The sequence below is a fragment of the Scyliorhinus torazame genome, chromosome 1, assembly GCF_047496885.1.
Source record: "Scyliorhinus torazame isolate Kashiwa2021f chromosome 1, sScyTor2.1, whole genome shotgun sequence".
Taxonomy (NCBI): Eukaryota; Metazoa; Chordata; class Chondrichthyes; order Carcharhiniformes; family Scyliorhinidae; genus Scyliorhinus; species Scyliorhinus torazame.
In genome coordinates this window covers 187,745,626-187,773,024 of record NC_092707.1, presented here as the reverse complement: position 1 = coordinate 187,773,024, position 27,399 = coordinate 187,745,626, and the positions used below count along the sequence as shown (strand labels likewise).

The 27,399-nt window shown below is 46.8% G+C and overlaps 1 protein-coding gene and 1 long non-coding RNA gene across 2 annotated transcripts in view; one reads left to right on the top strand and one right to left on the bottom strand.

Moving 5' to 3' along the window:
• The window catches only part of LOC140418834 (CUB and sushi domain-containing protein 1-like), a 573,350-nt gene that overhangs the window by 331,456 nt on the left and 214,495 nt on the right, over positions 1 to 27,399 (top strand). The gene's annotated exons all lie outside the window — the stretch shown is intronic.
• LOC140429968 (uncharacterized) lies at positions 4,017 to 12,023 on the bottom strand. Its single transcript, XR_011949246.1, has 3 exons — positions 11,868 to 12,023; positions 4,669 to 4,780; positions 4,017 to 4,368 (listed from the first exon to the last, which is right to left on the bottom strand). It is a non-coding gene; the product is annotated as an uncharacterized lncRNA (long non-coding RNA).

Sequence of the window (27,399 nt, the reverse complement as noted above, 5' to 3'; positions counted from 1 at the left end):
GAGTGGCTTTGGGGATGGCGCCATTGGGACCATGGAACACCCGCCATTTAGTCCTGGCATCAGCACTTAGTGTCTCAAATGGAGAACCCTGCCTCTTCTCATCGTTGTTCTATAATTCTTTGGCAATTCTATTATAATCTCCAGTTGACATTTTTTAAGTTAAATACAACTAAAAGTGGCACAAACTTTTAAAATGGGGCTGCTCTAGAAATCAATTACTTCAAGACAAAGCAGTTGGCATGTATTATATCATCAGCTCAATGACGCTCCTGCCAATAATAAAGGAAAAATCAAGATGCTGACACATGGGGGGAAAGAACAATTTCTTTCAAGTAAAGTTGAAAGAACACTTCTGGATGTGCATGTTTCCATTGAAATACAAAGTCGTGGATTGATAGGAAGCATTGCAAGGCAGCCCTCCCACCAAGCAATTCATCCTTGTGCTTGATTATTATCGACCCAGATTTTCCTGTGAGATCTATTACATACATCATAAATTTAGCATTTAGTGTGTCTTTCATACATTGCTAATTTGAACGTTTTCTTGTAGGCGAATACAACAAGACCAAAAATAGAGCAGTCAATGGCCTGCCACACATTATGATCTCACTCCTGAAATTTGCCATCTGTTTGCTTGTCACAGACAAAGGTGTCGGAAACACAGTGACCAATGGCATCGACACTGATCTCTTAACCAACATAACATTGCTGTGGGAGTTCTTTGCGCTATCACTCTGACATGCTTCATCAGTGACTGAGCTCTGGCTGATGATCCTGGGCACCAGGAATGTGAATGAATAGCCTCTCTCAACAGTCTCTCATTATAAACCATCCAGGCAGGATCAGCCTGCTTACCTCTGCCATAATTCAAGCATATTCCTGAAGAGAAATCCATTCCAGCCCACAGAATAGAGGTCCTAATCATCCTAGGGAATTGCTTTGAAGCTGGACGTTCATCATATGTTTATATACTGTTCTGGCATCCGCGTGTGATAAAGTGTAAAGTTACTATACCTATAAAAGAAAATCAGCATGTGACAAGGGGCGAGGCTCTCTGGGAGCTGAACAAACAGAATCAGGCCGAATTATTGATTTCAAAACAATAACTCACCCCGAGTTACCAAGGGACCACCAAAGTTATTGGGCAGGATTCACCAATTCTAAGGCTATGACCCCCACGCCGGCGTGGGAACGGTGGCGTTGCACGCCAGAAAAAATGGTGTAAAACGGCCACTGATTCCCCGTTTTGCTGGGGGCGAGCGTGCCGGTAGCGTAGAGCACCCGGTCCTAGCTGCCGATACGGCCCGGAGAATTGCCGGGTCCGTGGCCGCGCATATGCAGGGCAGCGGCTGCAGCGGCCGCGCCATACTACATGGCGGAGGCCGCTCGCGGACCCGGCCCGCGAAATAGTGTCCCCCTTTTGGCCCAGACCATACCCCAACAATGCCCCATGCCCCTAATAAAGGCCCCCCCTGCCCGTGGATCGGCCCTCTCCCGACTGTGGCGGCACTGGACTGAGTCCGCAGCCGCCACGCCGAGTTCCCGATGGGTGAGACCATGAGTGACCCACACCATTGGGACTTGACCGGTTGGGGGCGGAGCATTGGGTGGCGTGCCTCAGGCAATGTCCTGTGGCTATCGATATGTGGAAAGTACGCCGCTTTGGAGGGGGCGGAACATCATGAAAGCGATTTGGTCGGGAACTCTCATTATCCGGACGATTGCCGAAAGCGATTCTGTTGTCGTCGACCGGAGAATCCAGCCCCTTATTATTAAATCAAAATGTGAATAGTGACAGTCCAATAAAAGCATGATGACCATTGATTTTAAGAGAACAGAGCTACAACAATTAATTTCTCACTGTTGTTGGTGAAGGCATCCAGGCATTTCACAGTGTGCTCCATTAATTCAACTTTGTGATGAATGTAGTGCTTACGCTTATCGAAAATTCCCTGGATTCTCAAAAGGGCTTAATTCGCAAATGTAACACGTTCAAGAAAGGGGTGAAGACAGAAAATAGGGAAATACAGGCTTGTTATTACATCGTCATCAGGAAAACGCTGGAATCTATTATTAAGAAAGTCTTAGCAATGCACTTAAAAAATAATAATACGATCAGACAAAGTCAAAATTGTTTTACGGAAACGTTTTACCAAACTAATTCGTTTTCTGTCAGACTTCAACTGTTTTGTCTTGGGTTCAGGGTCTAATGGACTCTTTTTTACCCTAAGATTGCTACCAGTGGCTGTTATTCATAAAATCCATATCTGTTAATTTGTTTAAATAATTTTGCCAGATGTGGGAGTTGCTGACAAGGCAAGCATTTATTATCCATCCCGAAGTGCCCTTCAGAGGGTCATGATAGGCCACGTTATTGAACCACTGCAGTCCAAGTGGTACAGGTGCACCCATGGTGCTGTTAGGAAGAGCGTTTCAGGATATTGACCAAGCAAAAATGAAGGAACGGCAATATATGCGATGGTATCACAGAATCGCTACATTGCAGAAGGAGGCAATTCAGTCCATCGAGTCTGCACCAGCCCTCCAAAATAACACCCTACCTAGCCCCATCCTTCTGCCCTATCCCCATAACCCCACCTAACCTGCACACCTTTGGACACAAGGCGGCAATTTAGCATGGTCAATTCACCTAACCTGCACATCTTTGGACTGTGAGAGGAAACCGGAGCACCCGGTGGAAACCCACACATACATGGGGAGAAAGTGCAAACTCCACACAGACAGCCAGTCACCCAAGACCAGAATTGAACCTGGGTCCCTAGTGTTGTGAGGCAGCAGTACTAGCCACTGTGCGACTACGCCACCCATGGCAAGTAATTAGAGGGGAATTTGCAGAAGGTGATGTTTCTATGCACCTAGAATCATAGAATGTGCAGTGCAGAAGGAGGCCATCAGCCCATCGAGTCTGCACTGGCCCTTGGAAAGAGCACCCCACTGAAGCCCACACCTCCACCTTAACCCAGTAACTCCACCTAACCTTTTTTGGAAACTAAGGGCAATTTTAGCATGGCTAATCTACCTAACCCTCACCATCTCTGAACTGTGGGAGAAAACCGGAGCACCCGGAAGAAACCCACGCCGACACAGAGAGAACGTACTGACTCCACACAGACAGTGACCCAAGCTGGGAATCGAACCTGGGACCCTGGAGCTGTGAAGCGACAGTGCTAACCACCGTGCTACCCACTGCCTTTGCCTTTCTAGGTTCAAGATGTTAGGTGTTGGGAAGTTGCTTTTCAAGCAGCCATGGTTAGCTGCTGCAGTGCATCTTGTGGATGGTATATACTGCTGCCACTATACATCGGTGATGGAGGGAGTGGATGTTGAAAGTGTTGGATGGGGTGCCAATCATGTGGGCTGCTTTGTCTTGGATGATGTCGAGCTTCTTGAGTGCTGTTGGAGCTGCATTCATCCGGCTAAGTGAGGTATTGTGTCCTTCCCACCTAGTCGCAGGCATGTGACATTGCAGCATTGTAAATAATGACATAACATCGGTGTCAGGTGCTCCTGATGTTACCAGTCGAGATGATAAATAGAACTTAGTAGATGTAGTGTATCTGGAGTTCCAAAAAGCATTCGATCAGGTGTCTTGCAAAATGTTAATACAAGCTGAGGGAACTTAGAGTTTGAGGTAATATATATGTTTAGATTGGTTACAGAAAGGAGAGTAGGAATAAACTGGGTATATTCAAGTTGGCAGATTGTGACTGGTGGAGTGTTGCTCGGGGTTTCAGCTATTTAACATCTATATTGATAGCTTAAACAAAGAGACTGAGAGTAATGTATTTTGGTTAGCTGAAGATACAAAGCTAGGTGGGAATGTGAGCTGTGAGGAGGACAGAAAGTGGTTGCAGTGTGATATCGGCAGGTTTAGGGAGTGGGCAATAAGATGCTGGTTGAAGTATAATCTGAGGAACTCAAGACTTTCCATTTCAGTTTAATAACAGAAAAGCAGATTACTTAAAATACTTGAAACTTGAAAACTTACTCTTGAGAGGAATTAGTGTGCCCTCAAAGTTAAGGAACACAAAATTAACATGCAGATACAGCAAGCAATTAGAAAGGCGAATGGATTGTTGGTCTTTATTGCAAGAGGATTAAAATTCACTGGGTATATTTTCCTCTCTACAAGTTGCTGGAGAATTTACACATTAATGGCACTCACTGTTATTAACGTTGTCATTATTTTGTCAGTAAATTCGGGTCTATAAATGCAGGCCATTAATGATGTCGGTCACTGAAACATAATTTCCTTTTTCTTTAATGCTGTTCAAGGATCCTTGCATGCAAGAGACCATCCAAAAGTGCCATTACTGGTTCGGCACAGCAGTGAGACACTATCACAATCTGTAACATTGAAAGAAAACATAGAAATTGAGAATGATTGCAATGCAATACTATTACTGCACAAGTTTGATTGAACAAAGAACAAAGAAAAGTACAGCACAGGAAGAGGCCCTTCGACCGTCCAAGCCTGCGCCGACCATGCTGCCCGTCTAAACTAAAATCTTCTGCACTTCCTGGGTCCGTATCCCTCTATTCCCATCCTATTCATGTATTTGTCAAGATGCCCCTTAAAAGTCACTATCATCCCTGCTTCCACCACCTCCTCCGGCAGCAGATAGTTCAAATAATATTGAATCTCACCCTCCTGATTCTCGAGATGATCTTGGTAGCTTTTGGTCCAGTCATCAAAACAAGTCAATAGTTACAGCGTTCTGTTCTGCCCACCAACTAATCTGATTGATGTTGACAATCTCTGATATCAAAAGGAGAAAAACAGACCTTCTTGAGAAATGCTAATAAGTTGAGATATAAAATGCAATATTTGGGTCTTACGATGGTGAGAAATGCCAAATACTGCACTGATTATTACAATGGAATAAGATATCAATTTACAATTCCTTTGATTAAGCAGCAATTTGTATTTAAAAAAAAAGAAATCTGGTCAAGCAGTCAGCTCTTATAATTAGCCATATGAAACATATGTCCTGACTTCACCGCAGGATACTTTTTCATGGTGAGTCTCATTCAACGTTTTGTATATTGAGTTTTTTTTCTCTTGAATGCACAGTTGCAGGGCCATTTGCAATGGATAAAACAACTTACTTGATTTAATCAAACGTCAGCCGAGCACGCTGCCATTTTTATTGTGAATTTAGTGCCTCACGTTTACCTACCAAAGGACTGATGATTGCGTGCATTCTCAAGAGATTTGAGACAAAGGGTAGGATAAGAAATGCCTCTTTAGAGTTTGTCCTCTCGCATCATGGAGACGTTGAAGTGATTTTATCTCATTTCATCCTGAAAATACATTGCTACCTATACGTCAGTGTATTGTTCCTCAACAACATCAGCTTGCATTTATATACAACCTTTGAAGCAAAGAAAATCACAAGGTATAAATCACAATGTATCTCACAGAGACCGCAGCCAGACAAAAATGGACTCTCAGTCAAACCAGGAGATAGTAGGATAAATAACAAAGAACATTGCAACATAGGAAAAGGCCCTTCAGCCCCCCAAGACTGCGCTGAACCAGATTTCTTATTGAAAATGAATGAAAATCGCTTATTGTCACGAGTAGGCTTCAATGAACTTAATGTGAAAAGCCCCTAGTCACCACATTCCGGCGCCTGTTCGGGGAGGCTGGTACGGGAATTGAACTGTGCTGCTGGCCTGCCTTGGTCTGCTTTAAAAGCCAGCAATTTAGCCGAGTGAGCTAAACCAGCCTACTGCTTATTGCCCAAACATTTTGTATGCCTCCATTCCTCAACCGTTCATGTATCTATCAAGATACAACTTAAACATTGCTATCGTGCCTGCCTCTCCACCACCTCTGCATGAAAACCTTTCCCTGCACACCTTCCCTAAACTTTCCACCCTCACCTTGAATCTTTGCCCCTTTGCAATGGAGTCTTCCACCCTGGGAAAAAGCTTCTGACTATTCACCCTGTCTATACCTTTAGTAATTTTGTAGACCTCAACCATGTCTCCCCTCAGCCTCCGTCTTTCCAATGAAAACAATCCTAGCTTATTCAACCTCTCCTCATAGCTGACATCCTGGTAAACCTTCTTTGCACTCTCTCCAAAGCATCCACATTCTTCTGGTGGTGTGGTGACCAGAACTGCACACAATATTCCAAATGTGGCCTAACCAATGTTCTATACAACTGTGATGTTACCTGCCAACTCTTGTACTCAATGCCCCAGCCGATGAAGGCAAGCATGCTGTATGCTTTCTTGACCATCTTATCCACCTGCATTGCAACTTTCATTAAACTATGGACCTGAACGCCCAGATCCCACTATATATCATTGCTCCATTCTGCCATTTACTGTATAATCCACACCTGAATTTGATCTTCCAAAATGCATCACCTTGCATTTGTCGGGATTGAATTTCATCTGCCATTTCTCTGCCCAACTCTCCAATCTATCTATATTCTGTTGTATTCGCTGACAGTCCCCTTCACTATCTGCAACTCCACCTATCTTAATGTCATCTGCAAACTTGCTGATCAGACCATCTACATTTTCCTCCAGATCATTTATGTATATTACAAACAACATTGGTTCCAGCATTACTTGATCACTGTGGAACACTGCAGTTACAGATCTCCATTCTGAAAAATTCCCTTCCACTGTTACTCTCTGTCTCAAGCCAGATCTTTATCCAAGTAGCTAGCACACCCCAAATCCCATGCAACTTTACCTTTTGCACCAGTCTGTCATGAGGGACCTTGTGAAACAACAAATGGCAGCACTATGGCTTCACAGCTCTAGGGTCCCAGGTTCGATTCCTGGCTGGGTCACGGTCTGTGTGGAGTTTGCACATTCTCCCCGTGTCTGCGTGGGTTTCCTCCAGGTACTCTGGTTTCCTCCCACAACCCCCGAAAGACGTGCTGTTAGGTAAATTGGACATTCTGAATTCTCCCTCTGCGTACCTGAACAGGCGCCGGAGTGTGGCGGCTAGGATTTTCACAGTAACTTCATTGCAATGTAAGCCTACTTGTGACAATAAAGATTATTATGATAATTGTTTATTATTATTATTACTAAAGTTGGTGTTGATGACATCCACAGCCTTTTCTTCATCAATTAGTTTTGACACCTACTCAAAAAACTTGATCAAGTTGGTAAGACCGGACTTTCCCCGCACAAAACCATGTTGCCTAGCACTAACAAGTCCATTTGCTTCCAAATGTGAATAAATCCTGTCCCTCAGTATCTTCTCCAACAGCTAACCCACCAGTGACGTCAAGCTCACCGGCCTATAATTATCTGGATTATCCATGCTTCCCTTCTAAAACAAAGGGACAAGGTTGGCTATTTTCCAGTCCTCTGGAACCTCACCTGTGGTCAAAGATGGTGCAAATATATCTGTTAAGGCCCCAGCTATTTCCTCTCCTGCCTCCCACAGTAACCTGGGATATATCCCATCTGGCCCTTGTCTGCCTTAATGCGTTTTAAGATATCCAACACTTCTACCTTCATTATGCTGACATTTCCCAGAGTATTCACACACCCATCCCTAACCTCGGCATCCGTCATGTCCCTCTCCTTGGTGAATACCGATGCAAAGCACTCATTTAGGATCTCACCCGCTTCCTGTGACTCCACGCATAACTTCCCTCCTTTGTCCATGAGTGGGCCGACTCTTTCCCAAGGGACCCTCTTGCTCCCTACATATGTATAAAAGGCCTTGGGATTTTCCTTGACCCTCCTAACTCCCTGGTTGAGTTTGTTCTTACTTTCCCTATATTCTTCAAAAGCTTTGTCTGTTTATGGTTGCCTAGAACTTATGTATGCTTCATTTTCTCTTTTTTACTACTCTCACAATTTCCCCTGTTATCCATGGTTCCCTGATCCTGCCAATTCTGTCCTTCATTTTCGCAGGGACATGCCTGTCTTGCACTCTAATCAACTGGTCTCTAAAAGACTCCCGCATATCAAATGTGGATTTACCCTCAAACAGCAGCTCCCAATCCACATTCTCCAGCTCTTGCCAAATTTTGTTGTCGTTAGCTTGCCCCCAATTTAGCACCCTCACTCAAGGACCACTCTTGTGTATTCGAAAACTTACAGAATTATGATTACTGTTCCCAAAATGTTCCCCTACTGAAACTTTGGTCACCTGGACGGGCTCATTCCCCAATACCAGGTACAATAAGGCCCCCTCCCTGGTTGGATTATCAACATGCTGTTTCAAAAAAAAACTCTTGGACATACCAAACAATTTGTTCTCCATCCGAACCTCTGGCACTAAGGGAGTCTCAGTCAATATGGGGGAATATTGAAATCACCTACCCCAACAACCCTGTCATTTTCACATCTTTCCGGAATCTGATCACACATCTGTCCCTCTGAATCCTGCTGACTGCTGGGAGGCTTATAGTACAACCCAACATTGTGATTGCACCCTTCCTATTCATTAACTCTACCCATGATGCTTCACTGCAGGATCCCTCCCAATATATCCTCCCTCATTACGAAGTCTTACAACACCAGGTTAAAGTCCAACAGGTTTGTTTCGATGTCACTAGCTTTCGGAGCGCTGCTCCTTCCTCAGGTGAATGAAGAGGTATGCTCCAGAAACATATATATAGACAAATTCAAAGACGCCAGACAATGCTTGGAATGTGAGGTATGCTCACTTTCCAAGCATTGTCTGGCGTCTTTGAATTTGTCTTTCTATATGTTTCTGGAGCATACCTCTTCATTCACCTGAGGAAGGAGCAGCGCTCTGAAAGCTAGTGACATCGAAACAAACCTGTTGGATTTTAACCTGGTGTTGTAAGACTTCGTACTGTGCTCACCCCAGTCCAACGCCGGCATCTCCACATCATCCTCCCTCATCACAGCGGTGTTATGCCCCCCAACCAGTAATGCAATTCTCCCACCCTTCTGCTAACCCACCTGTCTCGTCTAAAACATTGATATCCCAGAAATCTAGTCCCGCCTTTACTCATCCATAATAGCAACAATGTTATAATTCCCCACATTAATCCAAGCTCTAAGTTTATATGTCCTACCTGTTATACTTCTTGTGTTGAAACAAGTGCACCCCAGACCTCCAGACCCACTGAGATCAGTGACTTCCTTCTGCCTGCTCTCACCCTTTTTGCTTTAGTTGTCTTAGTTTCTTCTCCAGTCTCTACACTTGCTGGCCTGCTGCTCTGGTTCCCACCCCCCTGCCACACTAGTTTAAACCCTCCCAAACCACATTAGCAAACCTCCCAGCCTGTATATTTGTGCCCCTCCAATTTAGGTGCAATCCTTCCTGCTTTTAGAGGTCGACCTTCCCTGGAAGGCATCCCAATGATCTATATATCTGAAGGATACTCACCTATTAATCTATCCCCTCATCCGTTTGAAAAGGGCATACTTGTTAGAGAGGGGCACAGCCACAGGGGACTCCTGCACTGACTGCCAGCCGCCTATCTAGCGGTCACCCACCTTTCTTCCTGCACCATGGGTGTGACCACGTCTCTGTAACTTCTATTTATGATGCTTTCCACCATTTGGTTGTTTCTTGGTATCTCCAGCTGCTGCTCAAACCAATCCATTCATTCAGTCAGCAAGGTGCAGTTGGATACATTTCCCGCAGACGTAAATGTCAGGAATATTGTTCGCGTTCATGATTGACCACATGTTGCAGGCAGAACACCCAACCCCACCAACTGTCGTGACTAACTCACTGTTAAATGTTAAATTACTTTAATAAAATAAAAACACTCACAAGGACGTATTCACCAACCAGCTGCCTTCTTAAATCCACACTCAGACAAGTGTCCTTCACAGGTCTGGTGCTCTCTTAAAATATTGTCTCACTCCTTTTTTTTGGTTTGAGGAGGAAGGAGGGATGGAAACACTACAGCAATGTAATGTTTGGGGCTATTCCATTCATTGGCAGTGCTTCCTCCTCAATCCCCTTCCAAATTGTGGTAACTGCACTGATTTGTCCCACAATGCTTTGCAGTACTACCCTCTGGTGAATGTTGTTCCTCGTGTTGAGACAAGGGATAACCAAAGGCTGATTCAGAAATGGAGGGTCATAAATATAGAGGCAGAAAGGCTTAAGGAGGGAATTCAAAAGCGTGGGACCCAGATGGCTAATCGTAGATTTACCAATTGAGGAATGAAGACATATACGTGAGGCCAAATTTGGAGGATCGGAATATTATGGAGGCACTGGAGCAAGGTGGCTAGAGGGCAGGAGAAGGTTACAGAGAGGGAGAGGAATGACCATGAATGGATTTAATCACAAGATGAGAAATAAAGTGGAGGCATTAAGGGACTGAGAAACACTGTGGATGAGCCGAGACAAGAATGATAGATGAACAGCCCAGGAGATATAGGATAGGGGCAACAGAGTTACCAATAAGTTCAAATGCACTGATATTTTCGAGCTATCTGTTTGCCAGTGGAAACCAGAAAGTTTGGGCTCCTGAGGCTGAATCACAAATGATCAAGAGCAGAATTTACTAACTGAAATGATGAACATTATTTACAAGTTTTCATGCATTTCATAAAGAACATCGAGGATGCCAAAAAGCACTGACCATTTATGCCAAAAATATGTCGAACTTTATGTAGTGGCTTCTGTGGTTATTTTAAATGGAACAAAAAAAATTCTGCCACGCTCTTGTTGCTTTTCTCAGACAGATTGAGGGTTTGTATTTTTCAAGGTCGGAGGTCCAAAATTTTACAGCACTTTCAGCTTATATTAAGTGGACTTTAGGATCTTTGTTACAAAGCTTTTTTTTAAATCAGTGAGACTCATCTTTCTCTTTTTGTTCCCCATTGCTACTTTTCCGAAGAGCAACACGGTTCCATGGACACTTTACTTAAGGTTGCAATTCTGCATTATGAGCCCTGAACAGTTGAATTTTGCAGGTTGTAAGTTGGGGAGTAAATCGTAGGATGGGATGGGGTTTGGGTGGCAGCATTGCATACAAATATGATATCCCCACATGGACACTTTTGAGAGAGCTTAATGATAGTGTTGTATTTATGTTATCTTCACTTCACTAGCCCTTGGCCACTCAGGCTAAGGGTGAAATCCCAAGCAACATATTGCCAGTGATCAGTTAGCTCATCACAAATGAGGGATCCACCCCCCCCCCCCCCGCCCCCCGACATCCCACTGCAACCAGAGTGTATTTTCAGCAGGCTGGCATGTAAAACATGAGGGATGGTGAACTCACCACCTCCTCACCCACATCGAGCTACCCCCACCCTATGTGCGGGTACCAAAATTGGGACAAACGCAAGCAATGCCTTCAGTTAATCCAAAAGCAGAAAATATTACAAACACCCAGCAGGTCACTCAACATTTGTGGAGAAGGAAACATAGGAGTTAATGTTTCACGTTGATGACTTTTCATTAGAACTCAACTGTTCCGATTTGCTAATTCTTTCACTTCAAGCTTATAACAGGATGTCAATAGTCTGAAAACTTGAATCTTATCTTGCGGTTCCTAACTACCAAACTTTCAGAGTTACTTTTATTCGATACAAAAGCCAGTCAGGCGCTGTTGTCTTTCTCATTGCTGATTTACATTCCTGAAGGGCTAATTTGAACCATGCTAATTTGATCCCATCAGTGAAGGAGGTCTCCTCAGACTGTACCTTGGGCAGATAGAAACACTTGGCTGCTTTCCAGGAGAATGTTTTTAATGCCGCTTGTAAGAAATTAGCACATTTTGCAAGTTCCTGTTCCCCCTTCTAGTGCGGAGGCTAACTCTGGGTATCAGCAACTCAAGACTATCAAATTATTGCTTGTGCACAACACGTTTATTCATCACTCTAAAAATCTTACATTCAATAAGACTTATACTCACGCGTCCACATGCACAAGGTTGCCTGGGCTTGCCCAAGAGTCGGAACGGGCGAGTGATCGATCATTTCTCTCCTTCCAGTCTCTAAGTAGTTAAACAGGCTACTCTGCCCTGAGCTAGCTAGTGGATACCTCAGGGCAACATTTCTTATACCCAGCTCAGCACTTGCTGCCCACGGGATCAATTCAGGATAGACAGAAACTGCCTTCTTGAGGCTCAACAATTGGTGAGTTGTATCTTGGCAGCCTCATCAAGTTTTTATCATCTTGCACAGCTAGTTCTTTGTACTCCAACCCTTACATGATTAAAATAAATTAACTCAACTCTGCTGACTTCTTGATTTCCAAGAAACCAGTCCATAAGTTGCCTATGTTCTAATTTTGACGATAACTTTAACCTTATCAATTTAACATTTAATTGGGCGGCATGGAGGGCAGCACGGTGGCGCAGTAGTTCGCGTTGCTACCACACGGCGCCGAGGACCCGCTCGATCCTGGCCCCAGCTCACTGTCCTAATGGTGTTTGTACATTCTCCCCAAGTCTGCAATGGTCTCACTCCCACAACCCAAGGATGTGCAGGGTAGGTGGATTGGCCACGCTAAATTGCCCCTTAATTGGATAAATTTAAAAAAATAACATTTAATCTTCTCGAACACCATCTTGCAGGCCTTCTTTGTCTGTTCATTTCCTTTCAGAAAAGCACAGTTACACCATATTAATCACATTACAGGCTGGGATTCAAGATAACCAGGCCTTAGGAGTTAAAGATCACTTAAACTTCAATTACTGAAAACAAACTTCATGCCAGTCATTTAAAGTTAACAGGATCATTTGAATCATTAAAGAATCAACATGTTCCACTCCCTCCTTCTGTTTCTTTGTCTCCATTATTGTGCACACCACTTCCCCCTTTCCCAGCTTTCATACCACTCATGGGTAAGGTGGGTATAGGGGGAGATCATTTACAGACAGTAGTGTAGCCTTATTGCTATGGGCTCATGAAAATTATGTGGTGGTAATTTGGAAACTCCCGTATAAATTTGTAAGATGGTCACTGGCCTGGATTTGGGGGTGTGGAGGAATGCTTGATGCTGTAGAATATTAGCTTTGTGCCCAGTAAGGTACGTGGAAAGTTATGCAATAAATATAAAAGCATGATATATAAACTTTCCACTTTTTCATTTTTTAAATTGCTTTGACAAATATTAAACTGCAAGCTCCAAATTCATTTTCTTGCTTATGGTGCAAGTCACACAGTCTGATGTTTATTCTTCCACTGTCTGAAGACCAGGAGAACATGACAGGGCTGGTGCTATCTCCAGCAATAAATAATAGTAATGATGCTTTTTGTTTGACTCCAAACAATATTACAAGACAATATATTGTACAGATAAAGTTATTTCACCTTCGAGGGTACAGGGACTTTATTATGGGAATGGTGTTTGGTGAACAATTTGGAAAGGTTCATTGCCACACTGATGATGAACTACACAATTTATTCCAGACAAAAAATTGAATACCCCACTCTTGTGACAGTACAATTATCAATGAGATTTAATATCCTGGATCAGCAGAAAGCCTTCAGAAAAATTTGGAACAGAGTTTAAAACAATTGGATATCTTTTGGGTGCTGGACGATGTGTTCTGGTAATATGTGAAATGCGGATTAAATAAATCTCAGCATGAGAGAGGTCCTCTTCACTATTATTGTATGCACCTGCTGTTGGGAAACTTAAGGAGCTTTGCTGCTTACATTTGTGAAATGTTCAGTATCACACCTCAAGGTTTCTAAGGCTGACAAAACACTGAAGCTATGCTCGAAGAATGGCATTGGAAATCCATGATGTGTTGCGAATGAGCTTCTAGCCCCATTGTGTCATATATTTATCAAATTCTGTTCATATCAGTTCTCATCTCATCTGCTCATAAAGGTTCCAGCCCAAATTCCAAGATTACCTTTTCTGTAAATGTTTGTTCTTAGCGGTAGAATGCTATATAAACAGAGATTCAGTATTGTGGAGCTGGTGCTGAAGCCTTGAGAATTATACACAATAAATGCAGTTCCAAGTGAATACAGGTATATGGCAGAGAAACTTAAGATCAAACTTCAGCATGGAATGAATGCTTCAAAATTTGTGAAATAAACCCATTGTTGCACTCTGCGAACTTTAAACTCTGAGTGAATTTTTAGAGCAACTTGTTTATTGTGTAAAAAATGATCTCGTGAACAATTGGCCATTTTTTTTCGAGTCAGTCGGCAGGCGTTCCATTGAACGCAGTCCTGTTTATGATCCTTCTGATTACTTGAAAAATACCGACAGTTCTTTCTTTCACAACATTTTTGAGATCCAAGTTGGAAGAGGCAGAGTGCTGTTTCATATTAGTGGTTGTGACCTTTGAAGAAAAATGGCTTGCTAGACCATTTCAGAGGGCAGTTAAGAATCAACTATATGTAGGCCAGACCAAGTATGGAGGGCAGATTTCCATCTGCCATTAGTGAACCAGATGGGCCTTTTACAGCAATTGATGATATTTGCCTTTCAATTCCAGATTGAATTGAATTTAAATTTCATCAGTTGCCTTGGTGGGATTTGTCCCTTTTCCCCAGAGCATTAACCTAGACCTCTGGATTGCTAGTTCAGGCCCAGCAGAAGTGACGGCACAGTGGCATAACATCAGAAGGGTGTTGTCCTGGGAGTCCTTAACATTGACTTTGGACCCCATGAAGTCTCATGTCACCAGGTCAAACATGGGAAAGGAAACCTGCTGATTACCATGTACTGTGCCCCCTCAGCTGATTAATGAGTACTCCATTTTGGACATCAATGAGGGTGGCAAGGGTGCAGAATGTCCTCTGGGCAGGGGACATCAGTGTCCATCAACAAAAGTGGCTCGGTAGTAGTATCACAGACCAAGCTGGCTGGGTCCCAAAGAACATAGGCGCTAGGCTGGATCTGCAGCAAGAGGGAGCCAACAAGACGGAAAAACATGCTTAAGCTCATCCTAAACAGCCTGCCATAGCTGCACCTGTCCATGACAGTATCTGTAAGAGTGACCACTAAATAGTTCTTGTGGAGACGTAGTCCCATCTTTAGACTGAGGATACCCTCCATCAGGTTGTGCAGCACTACCACCGTACTAAATGGGATAGACTTCAAACAGATCTAGCAATTCTAAACAGGGTTTCCATGAGGAGCTGTGTGCCACTAGCAGTAGAAGAATTGTACTCAATCACAAACTGTAAGCACATTGTCCGACATATCCCCCACTCTACCATTACCACCAACCCTGGTTCAATGAAGAGTGCAGGAAGGAATGCCAGGAGCAACACCAGGGATACCTAAAAATGAAGTGTCAACTAATGAAGCTACAACACAGGATTACCTCCATGCCAAACAACATAAGCAGCAAGTAATAGACAGAGCAAAGCAATCACACGATCAACGGATCTGATCTAAGGTCTGCAGTCTTGCCACATCAAGCCGTGAATGGTAGTGGACAATTAAGGAACTCAGTGGAGCAGGAGGCTCCACAAATATCCCCGTACTTAATGGTGCAGGAGCACAGAATGTCAATGCAAAAGAAATGGCTGCAGCATTTGCAATAATCTTCAGCAGGGGTGCCAGGTGGATGATCGCCAGCATCACAGATGTCAGCCAATACGATTCACTCCATGTGATAAGGCATTGGACACTGCAAAGGTGATGGGCCCCGACAGTATTCTGACAATAGTACTGAAAACTTGTGCTCCTGAATTTGCAGTGCCCATAGTCAAACTGTTTCAGCACAGCTATAAGACTGGCATCTGCTGGAAAACTGCCAGGTATGTCCTGCACGCAAGAAACAGGAAACATCCAACCTGACCGATTATTGCCCCATCAGTAAAGTGATGGAAGTGGTCCATGACAACACTACCAACAGCATTTAATCAGCAATAATCTGCTTACAGATGCTCTGTTTGGGTCCCACCAGGGTCACACACACCTGACCTTGTTTCAAACATGGACAAAGGAGCTGAATGCCAGAGGTGAGGTGTGAGTGCCTGTACTTGACATCAAGACAGCATTTGAATGAGTATGGCATTAAGAAGCCCTAGTCAATGGGTATAAGGGAAACCTCTCTTCTGTTAGAGTCATAGATCGAACAAAGGAAGATGGCTGTGGTGGTTGGAGGTCAGTCATTTCATCTCAAAGACATCACTGCAAGGGATCCTCAGGGTAGTGTCCTAAGCCCAACCATCTACAGCTGCTTCATCAATGACACTCCTTCCATTATAAGCTCAGTAGTGGAGATGTTCGCTGATGACTGCACTATGTTCAATACCATTTGCAACTCCTCAGATACTGAAGCCATCCATGTTGAAATGCAACAACACCTGGACAATATCCAGGCTTGGGTTGACAAATGACAAGTCACATTTGCGCACACAAGTGTCAGGCAATAACCATCTCCAACAAGTATTAGGATACTGGATCAGATCCCGACATTTGTTAGGATACCGGACAAGAATCCCAAACCTTTTTTTTTTAATTTCTAAAACTATGAGGGAAGAATACTTCATCCCAGGAGTGATGACGCTGACCAATAGGTACCTTTGGTGTTGAAACAAACTTTGATTTAAACACACAATTAACCACATTAATCATCAAAGTAATTTGGTTTACAATTACAGAGACCCTTTCATGAGCAAAAGCAATACATTTCTGCTCAACCTAGCTGCATTTGGCAAAACTGCTGTTCAACTTAAAATCCTTCTGTCTTTTCAGACTCATACCTTATGGCAAACTGCAAAACTACATATAGACCTGGCTCCTCCCATAATTACAGCATTTGTATCCCATTAAGACCTGTCATAGGACCTGCTTAACTGGGACTAAATACAAGCCCTCATAAATGATTTACTCTCCAGGGAATCTGCAACAATTGGAACAATTTTACATTTGCCCTCTATATGTAAATGGGTAAATGGTTAGAAACAATCATGACCTCACCTTTTATGATTTCTTAATTACAGCATTATCTGGCACACAGTCAGGATACCTTAACCTAGGTTATTTAATAATATTACTTCAACAAATATATACCTTAAGACAGGCTTTTAAAAACCGTACTACAGCAGATATAAAATACAAAATATACACCATTCTTTTGCATTTATGACACAAGAGAGGATCTAAGAATCATCCCTTGACTTTTAATGGCTTTATCATCACTGACTTTCTCATTATCAATATCCTGGGGGTTACCAATGGCCAGAAACGGAACTGGACTCACCATATAAATAATGTGACAACCAGAGCAGGTCAAAGGCGAAGTGTCCTGCGTGAGTGAATCACCTCCTAACTCCCAAAAGCCTTTCCACCATCGACAAGGCACAAGTCAGGACTGTAATAGAATATTCTCCATTTGCCTGGATGAGTGCAGCTGCAAGAACACTCAAGGAGCTTGACATCATCCAGGAAAAGCAACCCACTTGATTCCTCCCCCTTCCACAAACGTTCAATCTCTCCACCACAACGAACAATGGCAGATGTATGTACTATCTACAAGATGCACTACAGGAACTCATGTAGGTTCTTTAGGCAGAACCTTCCAACCCACACCACTACCATCTACAAAGACAAGAGCAGCAGATACCTGGAACACCACCACCTGGAAATTTACCTCCAAGTCATGCACCATCCAGAAATATATTGCTGTTCCTTCACTATCACAGAATCAAAATCCTGGAAATCCCTTCTTAACAGCATGGGTGGACCGACAACTCACTGACTGCAGCGGCTCAAGAAGGTAGCTCACCACCATCTTCCCAAGGGCAACTAGGGATGGGCAATAAATGCTGGTCTACCTCGTGATGCTCTCATCCCATAAAACAAAGAAAAGAATAACCTCAGAGGTTTTATGTCTCATTCAAAAGATGGTATTCCCAATCGTGCGACACTTTCTCAGAATTGCATTGAACTGCCAGGCTGTTTATTTGCTCAAGTCTCTAGTCAAGCTTGAACCAGTCTCTAAATCACGTTTCCCTCTGGAACTTGGCTTGCTCAGCAATTAACATCTCTTGTGGTCATAACAACAATGAAAATGATGAGTGGAAATCACAGTAAAAGTGTGGCTGCCCCATTTTGCAATACTATGCGTCCACATTCCAATTCATTGGAATGGAGATGCTGAGTCTGTGACGATCCCGCCTTAGACAATAAACCCCTAAAGAGTGTGAAAGACCCCACTTCCTGTGCTATTAATAAGGCATGAAGACAAGCATATTTTTCACCTGAGTTTTGACACAATAGCTAAGGTGACTTTGCGGACATGAGCTAATCCAGCTAACGATTGAATCATCCGAATAGCTGCCCTTTTGGCATTCCCCCCCACCACAGACTGCTCCTTCCTGCCCCCCTCCCACCCCAGACAGTGGAAAGAGCAGGTTATATGACCAGCAAACCAATTTTGTGCGTTTAAAAAGTACATTTTTGAAGTGAATTGATGCTAAGATGCTGATGAACTGAGGACAAGCCACTGAAGACTTTGAGCCTCACCCTTTCTCCACTCTTCCGAGTAAACTTCAAGTCCTGTTTACTGATCAACATCAACCAGAAGCTTATCTACTGTGAACAGTGGCCTTTTAAAACAACTAAATTAACTGGCCGTAACTTTAAATCGAAACATAAGGACCACCGAAAAAGCAACTGCCAGCAGAACCACTGAGTATGTTCTTTTTACGGACTCTAACATGATCAACCTATCCTTCCTCAATCTGTAATTTATAATTATGCATGTGCAGGGCCACTGAGTGTTTGTAGAGTTTAGTGTGTGTTTTACCCAGATGGTGTAAGTACTATAAAATTAAATGCTTTCTTTGTCAAACTCAGTAAAACCTACCTGATTGGTTATTTTATGATCAGAGCCTGTAAATGGACAAAACATTTAGAAATTGGCAATTTACCCTTTTAAGTTAAAAATAAATCTTGTTATTCCTGTTCTGATCAAATGAGTGGGAAAAGAGGGGAGCGTTTTGACCCCAACAACCGCACCCCCCCCACCTCACCTTGTCAAAAGACTGTTAGAAAATCAAGAATTTCTGTTGTCTCTGTGAAAGAAATCTGCTGATGTATCTTTAAAGGAAATAATTCTGCAGAATTCTGAAGTTACTGCGATTACTTACTACTTTCCAAAACCCACAATGGAATAAGCATAATCTCACTGTTGAATTGTAGGATGTAAATGCTGTGTATGCAGTTGCTCAGATAATAACTTAAAATCCTTGGCTGTTACATACTTTGTGTGTCTGAGTACATTCTAATACAGGGAAAATACATGAAGTGTGATAAAATCTGAAAGTGGATTTTTCCCCAAGTAACAACTTTTTAAATCAGTAACGGTGTTTTATGTGATAGAAGATTTGTATTTTGTAGAGTTGTAATTAACAATGACTTCTTCAATGTCTTTAGGTGACATTTCTTAGTTAATTCCTTTCTTCCTTCAAGGTCGGCAGACTCTATAGCAAATTGATAAGAAAGAAATAACATGCTATTTAGTAGTGGAACAGTTATCTACTATTGGCATTAGAATATGCACAGAATCCATTTTCTCCAAAGTCCTTTTGTCCTGAAACTGCCCCCAGCTTTTACAGTATCTCGTCTCCATTCGCCATTAGGTTGAATCCTCTAATGTCCTTTTAAAAGCTCAGCCTTCTGAGTGTACTCAAATGAACTTCCAGCAGCAAAGAACCTCAGGGGCGACATTCTCCGACCCCCCAGAGGGTCGGAGAATGGCCGTTGGCCGCTGTGAATCCCGCCCCCGCCGGTTGCCGAAGTCTCCGAAGGGAGAAACGTCGGCGGGCCGTTAATGGCGCCGCTGACTTCGGAGAATGGCACGGGTCTGCGCAAGGCAGCCGATTTTCGGCCTGCCGATATTCTCCCTTCCGGATGGGCCGAAGTCCCGTCGACGTGATGACCGTTCACGTCGACGTAAATCAAACCTCCTTTTCATCGGCGTGACCCTGTGCTCCAGGTTCACGCCGACCAGCGTGGAGGTGAGTGACGGCCTGGGGGGTTGGCTCTGGGCAGGCGATGGCGTGGCCGCAGTCTGAATGTGTGGGGAGAGGTGTGTCTCGGGTTGTGTGTGTGTGTGTGCGGCGGAGGTTAGAGTGGGCTGGGGTCTGGGGGAGTGCCGGGAGGAGGGTCCGTGCCAGGGAGGGGGATGGGGGGTCCGTGCCGGGGAGGGGGATGGGGGGTCCGTGCCAGGGAGGGGGGTGGGGGGTCTGTGCCGGGGAGGGGGATGGGGGGGGTCCGTGCCGGGGAGGGGATTGGGGGTCCGTGCCGGGGGGAGATTGGGGGGGGTCCGTGCCGGGGAGGGGGATGGGGGGTCCGTGCCGGGGAGGGGGATGGGGGGTCGGTGCCGGGGAGGAGGTTGGGGTCCGTGCCGGGGAGGAGGTTGGGGGGGGTCCGTGCGGGGGAGGGGGATGGGGGGTCCGTGCCGGGGAGGGGGATGGGGGGTCCGTGCCGGGGAGGAGGTTGGGGTCCGTGCCGGGGAGGAGGTTGGGGGGGTCCGTGCCGGGGAGGGGGGGGTGCGAGGGCAAGTGAGTTGGTCCACCTGGCCAGGTGCCAGCCTCCAACAGTTGGCCCCATGCGGTCCATGCCACCTGGCTGGGGGGAAGGAGGGGATATGGGCAATGGTGACATGTCGTCGTTTCCCCCCCCCCTCCCCCACCAGGCCGTCATGTTTTCCGATCATCCAGCGATGTTGGCCGCCGTGGCAGCAGCCGCTAATGTCCATGTTGCCCTGGATGAGGAGGAGGAGGAGGAGGAGCGTGCCAGAGAGGCGGCGCAGGCTGCCGCAGAGGGGCAGGCGGCAGCCGCCCAGGCTGGAGGGACACCTGACCGACAGGACGAGGTGGGGGAGGAGGACGTCGCGGCAACACGGCAACGGAGGCACCCGAGGGCGCCCCGTGTGTACCGGCCCCGGCAGTCATACCAGGACCTCACAGACTGGGAATGCAGGAGGAGACTCTGGATGAGGCGGGAAACCATGGCACACATCTGCCACCTGCTGGCACACCTGTCATCGCGTGGCACTGGCGGGGGACACCCTCTCCCCGTGTCCGTCAAGGTTACGGTGGCCTGAACTTTTATGCAACGGGATCATTCCAGGCACCGAGTGGGGACCTGTCCGGCATATCGCAGACATCGGTGCATCGGTGCATCCGGGCAGTGACAGATGCCCTATATGCCATGGCGCACCGCTACATCCGCTTCCCCGTGGACCGGGCCAGCCAAGATGCCCGGGCCGTGGGCTTCTCTGCCATGGCCGGGTTCCCCATGGTCCAGGGCGCGATCGATGGGATGGACGTAGCCGTGCGGCCACCTGCAGATAACAGGGCCATGTTCACCAATAGGAAGGGGACCTATTCGATGAACGTACAGGTGGTCTGCGACCACCGCATGATGATCCTGCAAGTCTGCGCCCGTTACCCAAGCTGTGTACACGACTCATACGTATTGTCGCGGTCATCCATCCCCAGCATGTACGAGGGACGCCATCCCCGGCTGAGGGGCTGGTTGCTGGGCGACAGGGGCTACCCATTGCGATCATGGCTGATGACGCCTATACGGAGGCCACGCAATGAGGCAGAGATCCGCTACAATGATGCCCATGTAGCGACAAGGGGAGTGATAGAGAGGTGCTTTGGCGTGCTGAAGATGCGTTTCAGGTGCCTGGACCTCTCTGGGGGCGCCCTCCAGTATCGGTCAGATAGGGTCGGCCGCATCATTGTAGTGTGCTGCGTCCTGCACAACATAGCCCAACAGAGGGGCGATGTGCTGCAGGCAGAGGAGGGCGGAGTGGAGGAGCAGCAGGAAGAGGCGCAGTCCTCCCCAGATGAGGGGGATGGGGGTAATGGTCAGGGCAGACGGGGTAAACACAGGCGGGTGGCTGTCCACCGTTACCAGCTGGCCCAGCGGTCATGGGACAGACTTATAGCCGCCCGCTTCACTGACGAGATGGGCGTGGGAATCGGGTAGTATGGCGACAGACCGCACACCATGGCAACAGCCGACCACCCACACCACACACCCATCCACCCACCCAGCACCCTCACCCCCCTCCCCAACCCCACCCACCCCACCCGCATGCACACCAACCCCTCCCCATTGCCGATCCACCTGCAGCACAACGGCCGGGCTCACACAGTTGCGGGTGGACGTGTGTCTATTGCAGGCCATGGGGGATGATGACAACCCGCCCTGCGGTGAGCTCCTGGCTCCACATCGTTGGACTATGTCTGACCCATGGCCACAGTACCACCATCCACCCGGACTATCACTGCATGCGGCTGTGACACTGCAGCGCACGGTCCCGTCCTCTGCCCGGGGGGATATTGATGGCGGCCCAGGGGGAAGGGGGCAGACTCACCTGGGGCTGAAGTAAGACCACCCCTCACACACACACTTGCGCTCAACATCCATGACACCCCCGCACGCTTTGGACAGAGCACAAAGGCAGCTTCTGTAGGTGTAACATTGACTTTAATAACCAAACGAGTTCATGCACGTGCCATAGCCCCTAAAACTCATCTGTGCCCTGCACCCATGCCAACTTACTCAGTGTCTAATTGTTTGGCCTTACGGGCCCTTTGACTACGTCTACGTGGTTCCCCAGACGGTACAGCAGAACTGGAGGTGGACTCCTGTGATTCCTGCCCTCTGACACTGGATCCCTTTGGCGGCCGTTTCCTGGGGCGTCCTGGCCTAGATGGGCCAGGCTGCGGCCCGGGCAACTGGGATGGCGAGCTGCCAGCCTGTCCTGCCCGTTGCCCACCCGATGCACCTGGGACGCAAGGGGGGGGGGTCCGAGGTGTCGCGGTGTTCCGGGACCTCCCCTACAGGGGGAGCCGGGACGGACCACTCCACCTCCTCCTCCCTCGGGGTGCCCGATGGCCCCCAGGCCTCTACATGGGAGGGGGATGCGAACGGACTGGCCATCCGACGCCCCCCCGACATCTGGCGCTGCCAGTCCTGGAGGCCCGTGCTGGTATCGACAGGGGTCTGCAGGTTTGCAGCCATGGAGCCCAGGGCGTTGGCAAACCCTGTCTGTGACAGTGCGACGACGGCTCGCACATGGCCACTGGCGCCGATGCCCTCAGCGATGGCCTGCAGAGACTGGGCCATGGCCTGCAGAGACTGGGCCATGGCCTGCTGAGACTGGGCTATGGTGTTGAGCGCCTCTGCCATCTGGTGCTGGCACTGGCTCATGGCCTCCTGTGAGAGGGCAGCCATGTCCTGGGCCACAGACGCCGCCTGCACGGAAAGCCCCAGGCCTCGCAAACCGTTCCCCATGTCTGACACCGTCGCACCCATTGCCTCCACCGCGGACGCCACCCGTGCGGTGTCGGCCTGGGTGGCACGCATGACCGGCACCACTTCCAGCTCCTGGACGCGGGTGGACTCCTCCACCTGCGACTGCAGCCGCCGCAAGCCGGCCGTCACCCTCTTCGCTCGTCTCCGGGTCGGTGGTTGCATCGGATCTATGTGTGGGTGTGGAAACTCCAGGAACCCGGGATCCATCTGGGCGGCAGGTGTTCGCTTGGGCTGGGCTGCCCTCCGACCGCCCGGCCCCTCTGCTGCTCCTACCTCCACCTGCTGTACCGGGACGGCTGTGTTGTGCGCACCGGTGAGTGTACCAGACGCCTCATCACTAAAGTGCCCAACCGAGGTGAGTGTTTCTGCGGTGGTGGAGGGTGTTGGTGACAGCAGTGGCGTTGTGTCGTGCTCTTCGTCCCACTCTGAGTCCATGGCACTTTGGGGTGGGGGTTCGTCTCCACCCATCCACTCTGAGTCACTGTCCGGTATTTCGTCTTCCTGGGTCGTGCTGTCCCGGGTAGGGGTGTCCTGGGCAGTGCTGTCCCGGGTAGTGGTGTCCTGGGTAGTGGTGTCCTGGGTAGTGGTGTCCTGGGTAGTGGTGTCCTGACGCGGATGTGACGGGGGCCTGTGGCTGCCCCCCTCGTCGCTGGGTGGTCGCTCCCGCACGTGACAGGGGTGTTGTCTCCCTGTTGCTCCAGGTCTCTCTGTCTCCCGTGGTGTGCGAGGGTCATCCTGCGGGCGTCGCACGCTGGAGGGTGCGGGTCTCTCCGTCTCCTGTGGTCTCCGAGGGGCATCCTGCGGGCGGTCTGCATCTGCGGGGATGGGTGCCTGGACGTTTGTTCCTGCGATACACAATGAAGCATGCATGGTTAGACATCAGGCAGTGATCAGGTGATATGGGGGAGGGGGGATATGGGGGATATGGGGGAGGGGGGGATATGGGGGAGGGGGGGATATGGGGGAGGGGGGATATGGGGAAGCTCACCCTGCCTGCTCTGACGAGGTCGTCCACCTTCTTGTGGCACTGGGTGCCTGTCCGTGGTGTCAGGGCCACAGCGGTGACGGCCTCTGCCACTTCCCTCCACAGACGCCGGCTGTGGCGTGGGGCAACTCTGCGGCCGTGCCCGGGATACAGGGCGTCCCTCCTCTACTCCACTGCGTCCAGGAGTGCCTCCACATCGCGTTACTCGAACCTCGGGGCTGAGCGGCGGCCAGCCTTCCAGTCGGGTGTTGCGGTCGGGTGTTCCGGTCGGGTGGGGGGGAGCAGCGCGGCCTTATGAGCCGTCATGCCGTGCAGCGCGTATGACGCTGCACAGCATAAACCACGTGCGCAAGCACAGATCCCGTTACATCGCTGCTAGCCCATTTTGGGCCGGAGACTTTCGACCCATTTTTCCGACTAAGTTCCGCAAGTCGGATTTGCGCCGTTTTTTGCGCCGATCGGCGGACTTTGCGCCGATAACGGAGCATTTCGCCCCAGGTTCTTTGCATTACTGGCATGGTTCAAGTTGGAAACTGACAATATCAACACAAACGCCCATTCAGTCCTCTCGCACAGTATTTTGAAGTTTTAGAATGCTGTGCCTTTCTTATTGCTCCCCATTGTCATAATCGAACACCATCAATGATAGATTGTTGACCTCAGGACAATTATTATTCAATGAATACGCCTTGGTACAATTTTGGGCTGCAAACATCATATAATGGATTAATTAGCAGGAGGGATATCAAACGAGAAAGACATCTATTTTGGCCAGAAGCTGAAAACACAAACTCAATGCTGGAGCCAGAGCATATTTCCATTGATAAAATATAATAAATAAGGAAAAAATCTGCAATCAATTGCAAATATAAGATGACAGTGACAAAAATGTACCAATTTGGTCAGAAAGTGTTAGGGTATGTTTGAACCGCCTAAATGCTGCAGTAAATTAAACACATCTCAATCTCAAATTAATTCATTTGTTATATTTTGTGGATAATTATTATTTTATGATGTTTTTGTGTCTTCTCAGCTTGACACGGAGGTTAGTGCAATAAAAATATTAGAATTGTGGCATTGTGTAATTTGGCTTAGAAAGTCAAGTCAATGGACCAATGTCACGATGTATTCAAGTACAACTATGATGTTTTCTTTTTGACCTTCCTGTCCCTAATTCGGCTTGGTTCTGACTGAAATTGCGTTGTTTTAGGAGGTGGAATGTTAGCTTTGGGATTAGCCTTGTGTTGTCCCTGCAGATCTCTGAGCCCCACTATTGGCAGAAGCTATGGTGTATAATGCCTACAATACATTCAAACAAAATTGGTGTAGCATAGAGCTGGAGTGAGGCTGGGATTAAAGTTTAAACAGCAAATTGTTCCATTTCAATTCCTGTATTATTTTTCCACTGACATATGTTTCATCCTCAGTCATGTCATTGAATCTTAGTCAACATTCCAAATGACTGTTTCTTGTAAGTTAGGTGACCAAGTGGTGCAATGTTAATGTTTAACTTTTAAAAAATATATATTTTTAACTTTAGAGTACTCAATTAATTTTTTTCTAATTCAGGGACAATTTAGCGTGGCCAATCCACCTTCCCTGCACATCTTTGGGTTGTGGAGGTGACACCCATGTAGACATGTTTTGTTTAACTTCAATGCTTTGTGGCATAATACAGAAAAATTATACACTTTGATTTGCTACTGTGTGGCAACCGTTTTTATCTACAGTTACATCTTACTTTTGAAACAGATAAGTTAAGAAAAATGGTGCAACATGTCATAAGAATATACATGGGCAGGCAATAGAGCACTTACAGCCTCCTCTGCCATTTAATAAGCCCATGGTCAATTACTTCAATTCAATTGCCACATGATGCGCATACGCTTTGATATTCTTAAGTCGCGATTCAGCGGCCTTGTCGTGCCTGACTTGGTTTGGGGCGAGGCCATTGAATCTCGTAAGAGGCCTGGATCGAAAATTGTGATCCTCAAAACATCTTGCTGGGTGAGATACAGGCGTGCATATTTAAATGTTCCATTCGGCTAATTTAAATATATGTATGCCCAATTCATCTGGATCCCGGGATTCACCAGCCTCGCCAGCGAGGTCTTAACCGGGCACTGTTCCATACTTGTTCACAAAGTCATGAACCAGTCGTGATGCCACCTGGGAGGTCTCACTGTGGAGTTGAGGCCCTGGGTGGTCAGGGACAAGGCAAGGTGATACCGTGACACTCCCTCTGGTAGCTGGGCAACTCGACACTGCCAACCTGACACCCTGGCAGTGCCAATCTGGAATTGAAAGGGTGCCCCACTGGCACTGCAAGGTTGGCAGGGGCACTGCCAGCATGCCCAGGTGACAGTTTTCGCATGCCAGTGATCAGGCCTGTGGGGAGGCCAAAAATAGTGGCGAAAGCGCCGAGTAACACCCAACTAAATGCCCCGTTCAGCGGACTTTTGTATATACTCAACAGCTTAGCATCCACAACTTTCTGGAGTAGAAAATTCCTAGGATTGCAACCCTGTGAATGAAGAAATTTACTTTCATCACAATCCTAAATGGCCAACCCCTTATTCTTCTACAGTGACTCCTAGTTCTTGGCTCCCCAGCCTGGGGAATATCATCCCAGCATCTGTACTCGTTCCACATTTCATGTTTCTGTAAGATCACCGCTCATTTTTCTAGATTCTGGGGAATATAATTTAGTTTTCTCAATCTCTCTTCATAGGACAATCCCCCCACCTCAGGAATAAGTCTAAAAAATCCATGCTGCACCATATCCTTCCTTAGGTAAGGAGCCCCAAACTGTACAAGTACAGTTTCTCCAAGGTTTTTTTCATTCTTACACTCCAATCCCTTTGTAATAAAGGCTAATACACCATTTGCCATCTTAATTGCTGTCACTGTACATAATTTGTATACAAGGACACTTGAGTTCCTTCCCAGTCTTTCTGCTTTTTTAATTTTTCTACCAAACTAGGTAATTTTACACTTATTTACATTATAGTATGTCCTTCATGTTATTGCTCAATCACTTAACCTATCTAACTGCTTTTGATGCCTCTTTGCGTCCTCCACATAGATTACATCCACCTAATATTTAATCATCAGCAGATTTGCATATATTACACTTCGTCCACTCATATAAATCCATTGATATAGACCATGAATTGGTCTGGACTAAGCACAG